This window comes from Oncorhynchus kisutch, linkage group LG15 (genome assembly GCF_002021735.2).
Source record: "Oncorhynchus kisutch isolate 150728-3 linkage group LG15, Okis_V2, whole genome shotgun sequence".
Taxonomy (NCBI): Eukaryota; Metazoa; Chordata; class Actinopteri; order Salmoniformes; family Salmonidae; genus Oncorhynchus; species Oncorhynchus kisutch.
The window spans coordinates 37,918,671-37,936,018 of record NC_034188.2 but is presented as its reverse complement, the minus strand read 5'-3'; positions in this window follow the sequence as shown (position 1 = coordinate 37,936,018).

Sequence of the window (17,348 nt, the reverse complement as noted above, 5' to 3'; positions counted from 1 at the left end):
CAACTCTTAAAACAGAGCCCTTTGAGTATCGATCTACAACCAATATGATCTCAAAACTTTAGTAAATACTCAGTGATGTACACAATTTTTGATTAAATGTGTCATATTTCATTTTTTCCCCCGGCTCTTTACAAACACTACTGCATAATACTCAACTTCATTCATATTCTATTGCAAGGTCATAGTCTTGATTAAATATTCATAATTCAATATGACAGTCATTTTAATGTTGATTTTCGGCTTCAAACTTTTATCTTAACATGATTGAGCATTGCTCCTCATCTCAGTAGATAATTAAAAAACTACTCCTAAAACATTGAAATCACTGCTCATGATTGCAGTTCAGAGAACCAAATCCATTCAATCATTCATTCTATTCAAATTCTGTCCCATTCAATTTAGATTTACTCTTGGTTCATATTCATCTTATAATGTACATTTGCCTATAAAATACATTACTTTGAGATTGTCTGTATCTACAGGGTTCTGGTAACTTTCTGGCAACTTTCTAGGATACAGTACAAACTCCATTATGTTATCAGACATCATCGTAGCCATTGGAAGTGAACCTACATTTTGAGGCAGCAATGTTACAATATGTTGTATTATTATAGCGGCTGCATTTCAGTTTGTTTTGACTGTATTGTTCCATTGAGCCGTATGTCTAATCTCCTTCAGCAAGACATTAACTTGCAGGTCAAAAGGTAATGGAGATGGGTTTCTGGGCATCTGTCTGGAAGTGTCTATCCTGACCTCTACAACACTCATATTGAGTGAGCCATGTTGCACAGGACATATATAAACAAAAGCTCTCTTCACACGTTGGCTCAATTTGGACACTATTGGCTCGTTGTGCAGAGTATAAGACAGTGACCATGGTCATCAGAGCTAACATTCCCTAACATTCGCCACAGCCCATGTTGTCTGATTGAGGTGGACAAACATGTCTATAAATAAGCATGGTAGAAGATGAGAAACAATCTCACAATCTGTGTGTCCCCGGTTTCAATAACAAGATCCCAAATTGACTTAATTAATGTAGTATGTATGCCCATGACGAAGGAAAGATCTGAAGAAATTCCTTTGTCATGGATGGGAAAGGGATTATTTATGGTGTTGTTTGTGCTTACGTATTACCATAATTAAAACATATTGGCTTCCAAAAGCAATAAAAGAGACAAATTGCTTTGGCATGGTTCGAGACAGTTGGGGAAGGCTCTGCATATTGGCAGTTCAATGAGATGGGATTTGGGGACTTTGAAAGTACATTTGAGCTTCAGATTTTAGTAATGAGGCCTGGCGGAGTGATATCACCCTCCCCAAATATGTAGTTTTGATGTGTGGTGGGTGAGAGAGAGAGAGAGAGAGAGAGAGAGAGAGAGAGAGAGAGAGAGAGAGAGAGAGAGAGAGAGAGAGAGAGAGAGAGAGAGAGAGAGCACTGTGACAGTTTTCAGCTGGGGACCAAAGCAGGGCCAGCCCTCTCCAAACAATACAGGCGTGTCTACTATCAGTTAATGATGTTTGCTGCTCTGAGGGAAGACCAAAAAAACCTTTCCTTCCCCTTGCTTCTTTCGCTTGGTACATGTGTTTGTCTGTTAGTTTTTTTTGTTTTGTTTTTTACCTCTGTCAACACTGTCTACTACTGCGGGAGATCGTGCAAAGCTGTCATCTAGGCAAAGGGTGGCTACTCTGAAGAATCTAAAATATATTTGGATTTGTTTAACACTTTTTTGGTTACTACATGATTCCATATGCGTTATTTCATAGTTTTAATGTCTTCACTATTATTCTACAATGTAGAAAATAGTAAACATAAAGAAAAACCCTGGAATGAGTAGGTGTGTCCAAACTTTTGACTGGTACTGTATATGTATGTATGTGGACACCCCTTCAAATGAGTGGATTCGGCTATTTCAGCCCCACCCGTTGCTGACAGGTGTATAAAATCAAACACAGCCATGCAATCTCCAAAGACAAACATTGGCAGGAGAATGGCCTTACTGAAGAGCTCAGTGACATTCAACGTGGCACCGTCATAGAATGGCACCTTTCCAACTAGTCAGTTTGTCACATTTCTGCCCTGCTAGAGCTGCCCCAGTCAACTGTAAGTTATGTTATTGTGAAGTGGAAAGTCTAGGAGCAACACCGGCTAAGCCGTGAAGTGGTAGGCCACACAAGCTCACCAAATGGGACCACCGAGTGCTGAAGTGCATTATGCGTAAAAATCATCTGCTCTTGGTTACAACACTCAAACCGAGTTACAAACGGCCTCTGGAAGCAACGTCAGCACAATAACTGTTTGTTGGGAGCTTCATGAAAATGGTTTACATGGCCAAGCAGCCCCAAACAAGCCTAAGATCACCATGTGTAATGCCAAGTTAAATCAAATCAAATTTTATTGGTCACATACACATGGTTAGCAGATGTTAATGCAAGTGTAGCGCTGTGTTTCAAGTTCTGACTGTGCAGTAATATCTAACAAGAAATCTAACAAATTCACACCGACTACCTTATACACACACAAATGTAAAGGGATGAATAAGAATATGTACATATAAATATATGGACGAGCGATGGTCATGTGGCATAGACAAGATGCAGTCGATAGTATAGAATACACTATATACATATGAGATGAGTCATGTAGGATATGTAGACATTATTAAAGTGCCGTTATTTAAAGTGACTAGTGATACATATATTAAATTCATTTATTACATTTAATAAAGTGGCCAGAGATTTGAGTCTGTATGTTACGGCTCTCGTTTGTGGAATGACCGGACCAAGGTGCAGCGTGGTAGGCATACATCGTTCTTTTTCTTGATGAGACCAAAAGCAAAATAACAACGACAAAAACGAAAGCGCACAGTTCTGTAAGGCAAAATAAACTATACAGAAAACAAGATCCCACAAAACCCAAAAGGAAAATTACAACTTATATATGATCCCCAATCAGAGACAAGGATAGACAGACAGCTTGGGAACCATACTCAGCCAAAAACACAAAGAAATAGAAAACATAGATTTTCCCACCCGAGTCACACCCTGACAGTACGCCCCCCCCCCCCCCCCCCTCTGGACTTGGAACCCTCGCTGAAGGCTCTGGACTGGGAACCCTCGCTGAAGGCTCTGGACTGCCGACCACTGCTGGAGGCTCTGGACTGCCGACTGTCATTGAAGTCTCTGGGCTGCGGACCGTTGCTGGAATCTCTGGGCTGCGGACCGTCGCTGGAGGCTCTGGACTGCGGACCGTTGCTGGAGGCTCTGGACTGCCGACCGTCGCTGGAGGCTCTGGACTGCCAACTGTTGTTGAAGTCTCTGGGCTGCAGACCATCGCTGGAGTCTCTGGGCTGCGGACCGTTGCAGGAGGCTCTGGACTGTGGACCGTTGCTGGAGGCTCTGGACTGCCGACCGTCGCTGGAGGCTCTGGACTGCCAACTGTCGTTGAAGTCTCTGGGCTGCAGACCATCGCTGGAGTCTCTGGGCTGCGGACCGTTGCAGGAGGCTCTGGACTGCGGACTGTCACTGGAGGCTCTGGACTGGGGATCGTCGTTGGAGGCTCCGGACTGGGAACTGTCACTGGAGGCTCCTTTCCCTGGATCATCACTGCAGGCTACGTGCCATGGATCATCACTGGAGGCTTTGTGCCATGGATCATCACTGGAGGCTTCGTGCCATGGATCATCACTGGAGGCTTCGTTCCATGGATCATCACTGGAGGCTTCGTGCCATGGACCATCACAGGAGGCTTCGTGCCATGGTTCATCACTGGAGGCTTCGTGCCATGGATCAACACTGGAGGCTTCGTGCCATGGATAATCACTGGAGGCTTCGCGCCATGGATCATCACTGGAGGCTCCGTGCCATGGATCATCACAGGAGGCTTCGTAAGTGGAACTGGAACAGGTCTCACCGGACTGAGGAGACGTTCTGGCAGCCTAGTGAGTGGAGCTGCCACAACACATCCTGGCTGGATACCCACTTCAGCTCGGTGAGTGTGGAGAGCTGGCACAGGACGCACTGGGCTATGAAGGTGCACTGGAGGCATAGTGCGTAGAGCCGGCTCAGGACACACTGGGCCGTGGAGGCGCACCGGAGGTCTGGAGCGCAGAGCTGGCACAACGCGTCCTGGCAGAATACCCCCTGTAGCACGGCAAGTGCGGGGAGTTGGCACAGGTGGCACTGGGTGGTGCTGGCGAACTGGGGATACAGTGCGTAGAGCTGGTGCAGGATGTCCTATTCCAAGGAGACCCACTGGAGACCAGGACTGCTGAGCCGGCACAATCCGTCCTGGCTGGATGACGACTCTAGCACGGCAACTGCGTGGAGCTGGCACAGAGCGCACCGGGCTGTGAATGCTGCCGGAGTTTGGAGGGTACTAGGGTGTTAAATGCTTAGCTGTAGTCAATGAACAGCATTCTTGCATAGGTATTCCTCTTGTCCAGATGGGATAGGGCAGTGTGCAGTGTGATGACGATTGCGGCGTCTGTGGACCTATTGGGCAGTATGTAAATTGAAGTGGGTCTAGGATGTCAAGCCTCTCAAAGCATGGTGGACATCTTGAAGCAAGTAGGGACAGCAGACTGGGATAGGGAGAGATTGAATATGTCAGTAAACACTCCAGCCAGCTGGTCTGCGCATGCTCTGAAGACGTGGCTAGGGATGCCATCTGGGTTAGCAGCCTTGAGAGGGTTAACGCACATTTTATATCAGTAAGTTAGTCTAGCCAGCTATCTACGCCTTGTAGTAATCACAAATTATTTACCAGGCACCCAGGGCATGTGACCAGGGGCCCTGACCTCCAGGGGTCTCATATTGTTTTTGTTAGTCACTCTCACTCAGATATGATATGATGGCAAAATGTGTAGAATGAATGCATGTAATTCGTTTTTAAAACTGCAACATTTTCTCTACGCCCCATGGCAAAATGGGTAGAATTGCAGGAAATTTGTTTTAAAACTTATATTTTGGTCTCTCTGCCGTCAAGAGGGGGACCACTAAAAAAATGCCTGCAAGGTGGGGGGGCCCCACACAAAATCCGCAAAAAGCTAGAGGAGGAGGCTTGACAACTGACTCATCCTAGAGAAATATGCTTGTGTGGTTACTCCTCAGCAGCCTGAAATTTGAAATACACTTGTTTGGAAAATATTGTGTCAGAAAAATAAATAAATACATCTCACCAAAATTGTCAATTTATGGAAATGACTTGTTGTTAGTTTCTGTTATGCCGCTCCAGTTGGTCAATTACACCCGCACCCTCCCTTTTCATCCTCCTCCAGGAGGAAGCTCATTCAAACCAGATGTTACTAAAGTCAAAGCAAATGTCCGAGGCAATAGTTGGCAGCACACCTGGTAGATACAGTGTGACCAGGGGCAGACTATCTACATTTTTCCCCTTGCATTGCACTTTCTCCCTTTTTTTTCTTGAATAATATTTATGATTGCCCTTAGACTCAAAAAAACAACCGCAGACGCCAATATGAAACATTGTCTGTTGATATATTATGTAACATTCAGGACCTGGCTGAAATTTGCATATTTTCTGGACATACATATTATTTCTAATCCTCCTGTGTGCCATGTATGATCTCATATACAAATAACTCAAAATAACTGAAAACACTACATTTGTCTTACATGGTCTACTCCTATGACATGTTTTGACCGGCCTTTTCCCAGTGTTGTGCTTGTATCTAGTTCAGACATCTCTAAATCAATTGAAAGGCTAAAAGCACCTCATTGGTTACAACAATCAAAACATTGTCCCCCGAGCTTTCCATTAGCTCAACATGCTGTGGGATATAAGGAAGTGAGCATCAGATTTTTTAGCTATCCCCCTCGGTAACATTCTACATCTAAAACAAAGGAATATGACAATGTTCCTACTATCCGTCATCCGAGTGATGGTCCAATACGGTCGATCATTTGCATAGCAAAACTAAACTGTCCAATGAGAGATACCCACGTACCGTTGAAGTCGGAAGTTTACATACACCGTAGCAAAATACATTTAAACTCAGTTTTTCACAATTCCTGACATTTAATCCTAATAAAAAACCCTGTCTTAGGTCAGTTAGGATCACCACTTTATTTTAAGAATGTGAAATGTCAGAATAATAGTAGCGAGAATGGTTTATTTCAGCTTATATTTCTTTCATCACATTCCCAGTGGGTCAGAAGTTTATATACACTCAATTAGTATTTGGTAGCATTGCCTATAAATTGTTTAACTTGGGTCAAACATTTTGAGTAGCCTTCCACAAGCTTCACACAATAAGTTGGGTGAATTATGGCACATTCCTCCTGACAGAGCTGGTGTAACTGAGTCAGGTTTGTAGGCCTACTTGCTCGCACATGCTTTTTCAGTTCTGCCCACAAATTCTGTATAGGATTGAGGTCAGGGCTTTGTGATGGCCACTCCAATACTTTGACCATTTTGCCACAACTTTTGAAGTATGCTTGGGGTCATTGTGCATTTGGAAGACCCATTTGTGACCAAGCTTTAACTTCCTGACTGATGTCTTGAGATGTTGCTTCACTATAGCCACATAATTTTCCTCCCTCATGATGCCATCTACTTTGTGAAGTGCACCAGTCCCTCCTGCAGCAAAGCACCCCAAAACATAATGCTGCCATCCCCATGCTTCCCGGTTGGGATGGTGTTCTTCGGCTTGCGAGCATTCCCCTTTTTCCTCCAAACATAACGATGGTCATTATGGCTAAACAGTTCTATTTTTGTTTCATCAGACCAGAGGATATTTTTCCAAAAAGTACGATCTTTGTCCCAATGTGCTGTTGCATTTGTATGGCGGTTTTGGAGCAGTGGCTTCTTACATGCTGAGCGGCCTTTAAGGCTATGTCGATATAGGACTCATTTTACTGTGGATATAGATACTTTTGTACCTGTTTCCTCCAGCATCTTCACAAGGTCCTTTGCTGTTGTTCTGGGATTGATTTGCACTTTTCGTACCAAGGTACGTTCATCTGTAGGAGACAGAACACGTCTCCTTCCTGAGCGGTATGACGGCTGCATGGTTCCATGTTGTTCATACTTGCATACTATTGTTTGTACCGATGATCGTGGTACCTTCAGGTGTTTTGAAATTGCTCCCAAGGATGAACCAGACTTTTGGAGGTCTACAATTTATTTTCTTTGGTCTTGGCTGATTGCGATTTTCTTACGATGTCAAACAAAGCTTGAATCAGAAGCTTCTAAAGCCATGACATATTTTTCTGGAATTTTCCAATCTATTTAAAGGCACAGTCAACTCAATGTATTTAAACTTCTGACCCACTGGATTTGTGATACAGTGAATTATAAGTGAAACAATCTGTCTGTAAATAATTGTTGGAAAAAATACTTGTGTCATGCACAAAGTAGATGTCCTAACCGACTTGCCAAAACTATAGTTTGTTAACAAGAAATTTGTGGAGTGGTTGAAAACCTAGTTTTAATGACTCCAACCTAAGTGTATGTAAACTTCTGACTTCATCTGTATATTCTACCTGTTTTTGGAATCCATTTACATTCTATGCGTGTTTCACTCTCATTCTAATTAAAGACACTGTACTGTATTTGAGCCAAAATTGAGGGTGGTTCTTGGAAGCTAGAATCAGAGAGGGGTGGTCGCTACAATGATTAATGGCTTTTCTTTTGACACTGACAGGGAGGGATCAGCAAAACAACCAACAAATTCTGCATAACTCCAGTCAAGCCAGACGCCAGCCTCGCTATTGTGTCACTGACACAAACAATTAGTGTACTGGCAAAACACACAAACACCCCCTCCACACTACACTGCACACACAGTGGATGGAATTGATTTATAGTCAGCGAAACATACTTTCTCATACTTTTGAAATTAATGATCTGGATCTGCTTGCATCCAATAAGACTCCCATTCAACGATAACTATCATCTGCTCAACGGCGGATAGTGTTGCATGTGAGCTCGCTTTTCCAGGCCCCTCATTTCTGTTATCGCCTTTCCAATATCAACTCTGGACCACCTGTTTGGATGACCAGGGGGTCTCAGCGTCGAAGGGAACGTAGCTACATCTCGCCAGGGTGCTCATAAATCCTTCTTTCCCTGGTTTCAAATGTGCAGCTGCACAGATATGTAACATTTACGATATTATTGGCCCGAGTGACATTTTATTGAGAGTTATCAATTACCCTATATAAGGAAGTCTAACAAACCTCACTGACATCTCCCCTGCACCTGTATAGACGTCAATTCAAGGATGGGCCATTAACAATATATCCAGTTGCATTCTGAATAGACCATTTTATTGCATGCCTCATATCACATAATGGCAGACTGTGGCTAATACGGATGTGAAATGGCACCCTGATATCTACAGGCGATTGTCAGCAGCCCCATGATAGCCTACTGCAATAGCCTACTCCCATGGTCTCTCCCTTTCCATTTCGGCGCCAGCAATATGGACCAGAATTCCTCACTTCATAAAAATTTGCCCGGCCCATCAACAGTCACCCGTAATCAATACTGCCAGCACAGCTGCTCGCCCATAAAACAGCCACCATTTGGAGCCCGACTTAGCCCCCCCCCCTGTCTCTGGGCTGTTTTGGGCCGGACATGCCCCTATCCCAATGGTCTCATCTGGAGATGGCAGGAGATGATAGAGAAAGAGAGAGAGAGACAGAGAAAGATAAACCTTCTCCTTGTGATTCATAGGGAGCCCATCCCCTTTGTACAATACTTGTGTGCCAGACTTTTGGAGCAGTCTGTGTTAAGTAACAATGGATCGTATTGACCACACACTGTTAGCTATCTTGTTATCGCTGGGTTGACGGGGATACATGACAGTTACATTTCCCCAATTTACTCAATCACAAACTGTTTGTCCGCAGTACTAAGTTTGACTTTGTTTCTTTAAGAGTGACCAGGACTGTAATATTGCACTGCTGAACCACAATGCCTGGTGTGAAATCCGATCCCGTTCATGGAGGGCCCTTGGAGATGGCCAAACCACATCTATCAGTGTCTAAATATCTCCTTCCAGTCTCTGAGAGAAATCTCAAGGATAAAGCGCCTCTTCAAAAGCATCCCTCTCCGTTTGATGTTCCAAATGTCTGGGACAGTAATGGGTGCCTCTGTTGTACCCCCCGATCACCTATTGATTATGTGAGGCAGAGTGCACTGTGTTCTAAACGAAGGTGGCACACAAAGACTAGCATGCTCACGTCAACTAATGTCATTCTCGTGTATAATGAAGGTATGCTGTATTATGGACCATATGGAAAACAAACCAGAACATTTTATCTGTTGGAAATCATCCTTGGTTATTAGCATGTCTCAACTGCAAGTGTATGTATGTTGTGAGAAAATACAAGATGGAACATACTTTTCTACTCCTCTACAAACACGTTTTTGTAATAATTCCATTGTCATAATCAATTAATATCTGATAAATTATCCAAAGATCATATTGCACTTCTATTGGTGTGCATTCCTATTGCATTTCAATCCATTAGAAGTTTCACATTCGTTTTCAATGCCTGTACAGGTAGTGAACCATGGGCTGTAGAGGGAATTGCCAAAATAAGTAAACATTTAATTTCATGACAATAACTGAAACACAATTCACATGTTGCACTGGGCTCTAACAGTTGATTAGAGACAAAATGGCATGGGTTGCAATGTTTTACCTACAAACCCAGTTATCCTAAGGAAACTGTTTCCCTTAGCAGCAGAAGTAACCGTGTTGCTAATAGACTTCAGCGTGGTGAAATAAAATACATCTTTAGAAATCCTCCGGCAGCTCTTGGCCCTGTGACATTTCACAGTCTTTTATGGTGCAGAACGAAACATGTTTGGTACTTGGGAGTTAAAAATTCAATTGTGCTGTATTGATTTCGGGTCCGTCTGTCATTATTCCCTTTGCTGATTGACAGGTGAAAATTGGTTACGTTAAGTATTTCATATGTTATAGGGGCTGACATTTGCTTGCCTGCTCCTTATGTCAATATTGTTGGAGAGATAGGCAGCTTTATGAGATAGCAGTATACACTGACTCTGGCTTTTGTGTGATGTTCCAGTGTTTTTCCTGACATAATTTAAGATATATTAAAAACTGCCGGCATCTCCGCTCTTGAGGTGTTTAATGCCAATATTATTGTCTTTCACCGGGAGATCATGTATGTTCATAATCGGTGGGGCTGCGGCACGCTGCACACACACACACATATGCACATACGCACACACACACACACACACATACAGATATATACACACGCACACACACACACACACACACACACACACACACACACACACACACACACACACACACACACACACACACACACACACACACACACGCACACACACACACGCACACACACACACACACACACACATACATACAGAAGCACACACATACACACATGTGCACATACACACATTCGACATACACTGCATGCTCATGTTTAGGCATTAGACTACCAATAAAATGGAGCTGTCCTGATTGATTCGTGTCAATGCTTAATATGGTAAGTGAGCGTCATAACCCCATTCTCTTTCAACAGACTGCCAGCTGAAATATTCTTACCCGGAAATATTCCCTCACTGACAGTATCATTTGTCACACAACAGCACTGGCATTTCTCCACTTGTGTATTAGACAGGACACTGATTCCCCACTCCCCCTCCTCCGATCACTGTCAATCTTCCCTTTGCAGGCCACGCTGTTTGTCCCTTTACGTCTCCCTTACTAATTTCATGGCGTGTCTTGGGTTGGCCTTTGGGCTCCTTTCAAAAGCTGATGAAGGGAATAATTAAATGAAGAGAAAAAAAGACATATTGAGCCTTTCTCCTCAAATAGCATAGAGCAGAGAGGCTTCTGGGGGAGTGCAGCTGTGTGCCATCAGGCGACCTGTCACCTAAAGGATCAAGGGGCTCAATGGGACAGCCGTGTGTGTGTGTGTGCGTGTGTGCGGCATTGCGTGTGTGTCAATGTCACCTCCTACACATACTTTATCTCCACTAATGACAAGGCTATGATTTCTGTGACATCATGAGTAGCAATTTCTCTCTCTCTCTCTCTCTCTCTCTCTCTCTCTCTCTCTCTCTCTCTCTCTCTCTCTCCTTCTCTCTCTCTCTCCCAATAATAAGCCTTATTCATTGATGAAAAAATCACTTCACAATCTCATTAAACAGTAAAAACCAGAGAGAATGACCTCATATGGCAGCCATCATTTTCTATTTTGTGCAGGTGTGACCATAGAGACACACACCCCATCCTCCCGAATAATCTTATACCCCACCCAGATCACTGCTGACTGGGGTCTGTGGCCCTCTTTGGGGTAAAACAAGCAGTACTCCTGTTATGTGTTTGTCAGACCGTAAAGCAAATGTTTAGGCTTTAGGATCTACAGCCCATCCCTCATGCAGTACACTGACAAGAGCACGGTCCATATAGACCAGCCCCAGGTCAACATTAGCCAAAGAGTGGAGAGATCAATATATGTAATTAGTCAATATTATTTCTAGTCGGGCTATTCTTCGTATATTGCATAATTCTTCGCATCCCTCCCCTCAGCCTTCATGTTACACAGACATTTCATGACCATAGACCAATGACAATTAGAGAATCAGAGATAAGGAAGAAAAGGAAGTGGTGATGCTTCCCAACAATAACTCTGATGGTAGCTTCCAGACACATTGCCCTTGGGGTGTAGTCCACCCAAGTTGCAGCACAGCAGACACCTCTTACGTATATTTATGTAGCCCATCCTTTGCCCGGAGCTACACTTGTTGGGCTAGGTATTAGCCCGTCTTAATCTGCTGTTTGGACGACATCACCAGGTGGCTCAGAGGATCTTTGGGAGAGGTGAGGCAATGGGTTGTACTGAGGCTGGCCCATTGTTTGAATCCACTTTGAAACAATATTGCCTTTTTATTAAGGCCCAGTTCAGTGAAACTTAAGTTTTTCCTATGTTTTGTATCATATTGTACAACAGCAGATATCTGATGAAACTAACACTGTAAAAGTATGAAGACATTTGATCAGTGTTTTTTCCTCATAGTTGCTGGTTGAAAATACCATCGACACAGCAACTTCTAATCAGCAGGTTTTGCATGGGTGGAGTTTTGGCTTGCCTGGTAATGTCAACAGGCGGTATGTTAAGATATACCAATAACAAAGAGAGTTCAAAACCTCTCAGCCAATAACAGTTCATTTTCAGATTACGTATCTCTCCCCCTTACTGCTCAGACCACTCCCAGACAGTCTTAGTAAAATACTTTCTTGATAAATATTTTTAGCTAAAAAGCTATTTTTATTTATTTTAGACCACTTAAATGGAAAATTATTACAGTAAGGTACTTAATTGTTACCTAGAAATTACTTGCCATTGAGATAAAAACGTCTGCATTGGCCTTTAAGCACACATTGTAGGTGTAGAGATGGTAACAGATGCTTGTTTCTCAGCATGTACAGACTTCCTCTCATGCCCTTTTAATAAGATTTTTTTTTTAAAGCTACAAGCAATATGAAGATAGCTCCATTGGGCCTTCTGTAGCCTACATCTAGTTTCTGTCACATTATTTTTTTGTGAATTAAGTGTTATACTATAGGTACGTCCACAAGAGCAGAAGGGAAAGGTTGTCAGACTGGAATAGGCCATGTATCCTAACGCCACCATGCGGCTTGTATGAGAAGAATGTTTCTCCCAGGAAGCACTGCTCCACCTGGGAGCACCACAGATGGCTGCGCGGACATCAGGCGTATAATGATTATACATCTGCTAACTCTTTTACCGTATTAAAGATATTAAAGATTCATGTGTGGCTATAGGATATAGGCAAGGCTTGGGAGTTTGTCTGTGGTCACTCTGTTGTGTTTTAAAGGAAACATGGAGTGGGGGAGATGGTATCTCAGGTAATCCCTGGATTAGTCAGCCAACCACCTAATGGTTGGGAGTGGTCGACCTTATGTGATTTTTGCTCTCCATTTTGCTTCATAATCCGTACTCACAAAGCCTGTTGGTGTTGGTGGACAAAGCTGCGTGCATTTAGATTTTAGACTAAGGGAGGACTCAGACCAACTCAGGCCGCCAGTCTCTAACTTGTTTTGCAAAACAGGTGACCTAAAGTAGTCAAGTGGTCAAGCGGTGACAGACCACCCTTGTAGAAATCTCTTAGAATTTTTTTGCATGGCAGTGTACATAATCTTAGGTCTAGTTCAGCTATTTGGTCTACTTTAGTGAAGAGATTTCCCTTCTTTTTTTTATTACCAAAATGGACCCCCAGTTTTGCTGTTTGGATTCAAAGTGTCTCAAACATATTCATCATGACCTATGCTACCTCAACACTTAGTATATGGCAATGAAATGTATAAATTAGAACCATAGGAATACTAGGGAAAACCGTTTTCTAGTCAATTATTTAAAACATCCTCATGAAAGTTTGTAGGTCAACGGTTTATCGCGCTTTACAATAAAAAAAAGTTTCCCATTCACAATGTTCAAAACCTCCCAAATTCCCACTCCAAATTGGTGATTAAATATATTGTAATTTATTATGGCGTCTCATGGCTAGACTCAATGACTGCATTTAATTGGTATTTACTTGGTTCGCAATCAGTCATTGCCCTCTCACTGTACTTACAGCAGCGTTTTAAAACTTTTATTATGTCATTTCTTGAATAGACTCCCCTAGTTTTATAGGAAACACATGACTGTATGGGACACCACAGTAACGTTAAGAATTGGGAAAAGAAGTGTTCTGGGCGTCCACGCACACATACACATGCACACACGCACACGCACGCACACACACACACACACACACACACACACACACACACACACACACACACACACACACACACACACACACACACACACACACACACACACACACACACACACACACACACACACACCACAAAGGCAGACATTCAATCATAATATTCACTTGGCATGGAGAAGTCCTGGTTCGCCCAATGTCTGGGTGGAAACACCTCTTGCGTCTTGGAAATGCATCTTGGAAACGGGTCTTAACCGTGAGAAAACATTTGAGCGAATCAAAATCTTAAAGTCTTGCAATATGGTATCAGCTGGCAGGAAATCTATTTGTATGTAACATATTAAGCAACTGGTACTTATTTCATAGCAACATTGGCTTTATTAGGGTGTATTATAAGCACTGCTGGGTGCCATTTGGTATCAAGTATGAACTAGTTACATAAGAAAACCTGCAGCTTCCAACATAACTAAATCAGTATTGCCGTAATGGTGCATACAATACATACAAAACACTTTACATTGTTTTAATGACAACTTCCTCTCCTACATATGTATCGATTTAGATAACAATAATAATTACATTGTTCTCCAGCCAAATAGAGGGATTATACCGAGAGCTTGTTGAGAAAATGGAGGCTTACACTGAGTGTTTTAACAGATCAATGAGTGCAATTAAGAGCGCTCAAATCAGAGTGGATGGATTGGAAGATTATGAATGTGAGTGAAGATGGAATGCCCAAAACAACAGACATTTTGGTAACACTTTCTAATAAAGTAAATGCATATCGTGCCTTATGACATCCATTACAATGCCTTATGATATATGTGCAATGCATTATAACAGTGGCTGTAAAGGAGTGCAGCTAGATGTGCATATCAAAGCTGTGTGTCATGGAAGAGCTGAAGCTAACACAAGGGGTTGTGAGTAGTGCAATGTCTGCAGCCATACTGTCCTTTGATCTTCCTATGAGAGCTCAACTAGCATTTTTAGTCCAAGCTGATTTAATTACATGGATTATATAGCTCACATGCCATGTGGTTGTATGTTTTAGTGATACTATGATACCACAGTATCAGTCTGCAGTACCTAAAATAATACATCTATGTGAATAGTAAACTGAAGAATAAACTCATTTTACAATGCAATCATTGTTTAATATACTATAGCTGTATTTGCTGTGTACAATAGAGTAATTGCATTATTGTTATCAATGTAGTTACTGAGTAACAATATGGCGTATAAAAACAACGTGATGTAAAATGAAGTCCAATAACTGTGCTGAATTTGGACTAAAAAGTACGGACCGCTCAAATATGCAGCCTCTCCACTTTTCACACTTAAGTCGTCAAAACTGTGAGACGAGTTTTCATCACCAATCATCGCACTGATCTTTTTGCATTCGAGCAAAACCAGAACTTAAAAGAATATGACAGTTGGATCTAGGGCTGTCCACAAACGTTGCCTCAAAGCTTTAAGTGTGAGACCAAGCGTCAAACGTCAGAGTGGGAGCTAGAGATCCAGACAATGCTTTTTGGCAAACCGAAGTGGAAACCCAAATTCAAGTGAGGGAAAATAGACTTATCATTTGGTTTGTAGCTTGCAGTGAGTAAATGGCTACCTCCTTCAATTCAATTCAATGTGGTCCAGGATAGTATTATAGTATTGCTACACTCTCGGAACAGAGACAGCAGAGACCGAAGTTGTATATTTTAGTATGGAAAGTTATTTATGAACCTGCCATGGGTTTTGACTCAACCTCACTCTTTTCACAAAACCTCCCACTTCTCCCCAAAACCAGCTGGAACATAACCACAAAAACATTCTAGCATCGGACTCTTGCGATCCTCCTTTTTATGAGTTATGAATTCACCATATGGCATGTAAAGTTATCCTAGCAAAAAAAGAAGCCTGTGGTTTATTGTTGAATGCCTCACATGGGCATGTGATGCTAAGTTCGCAATGGCTCTGATATGAATTATGACAGTGACCTAGTTTTGTTTGATGAATACAAAAAAATGTTGCTCACCTTTTTGAAACCTGATAGCTTATTTAATCAAATCTTATTCTCAATTGCCATGATACACTGTATACAAAAGTATGTGGACACACCTTCAAATTAGTGGATTTGGCTATTTCAGCCACACCCTGACAGGTGTATAAAATCAAGCACACAGCCATGCAATCTCCATAGTAAAAACATTGTCAGTAGAATGGCCTTACTGAAGAGCTCAGTGACTTTCAACGTGGCACCGTCATAAGATGTCACCATTCCAACAAGTCAGTTCGTCAAATTTCTGCATTGCTAGAGCTGCTGTCATTTTGAAATGGGAATGTGTAGGAGCAACAATGGCTCACGGAAGTGGTAGGCCACAAAAGCTCACAGAACTGGCCCACCGAGTGCTGAAGCACATAGTGTGAAAAAACATCTGTCCTCGGTTGTAACACTCAATACCGAGTTCCAACCTGCCTTTGGAAGCAACGTCAGCACAAGAACTGTTTGTTGGGGGCTTCATGAAATGGGTTTCCATGGTCGAGTAGCCGCACCAATGCCAAGCAATGCCAAGCATCTGCTGGAGTGGTGTAAAGCTCGCCGCCATTGAAATCTGGAGCAGTGGAAACACGTTCACTGGAGTGATGAATCATGCTTCACCATCTGGCAGTCGGATGCCAGGAGAACGTTACCTGCCCCAATGCATTGTACCAACTGTAAAGTTTGGTGGAGGAGGAATAATGGACTGGGGCTGTTTTTCGTGGTTCAGGCTAGGCCACTTAGTTCCAGTGAAGGGAAATCTTAACGTTACAGCATACAATGACATTCTAGATGATTCTGTGCTTCCAACTTCATGGCAACATGAAGGCCCTTTCCTGGGGAAGGCCCTTTCCTGTTTCAGCATGACAATGTCCCCATGCACAAAGTGAGGTCCATACAGAAATGTTTTGTGGAGATTAGTGTGGAAGAACTTGACTGGCCTGCACAGAACCCTGACCTCAACCCCATCGAACCCTTTTGGGATGAATTGGAATAGTGAGCCAGGCATAATTGCCCAACATCAGCGCCCAACCTCACTAATGCTCTTGTAGCTGAATGGAAGCAAGTCCCCGCCGTAATGTTCCAACATCTAGTGGAAAGCCTTCCCAGAAGAGTGGAGGCTATTGTAACAGCAAAGGGGGGACCAACTCCATATTAATGCCCATGATTTTGGAATGAGATGTTCGACAAACAGGTGTCCACATACTCTCGGTCATGTAGTCTATATCACACACACACCAACGGTATCGTTACACCTATAATGTATACCCTTAATTAAGAAACTGAAACAAAACCAAAATCCATCAATGGTAACATCTCTTACCATTGAGAAAAATCTAAACAGAACAGTGTTATCCCACCAGGTATATAAACCCATACTACATTCCTACCAAGAGATGCTCTATACAGAAATCCACCATCACTGTCTGGAAGAGAGAGGGCCTAATCCAGTGATTGGTTTTACCTTATCACAGAACTTAAGGAGTGTACACTTCTAAGCTGACGGATTGAACCCCTGTTCGATACAGGTTTGCAAAACTGAAT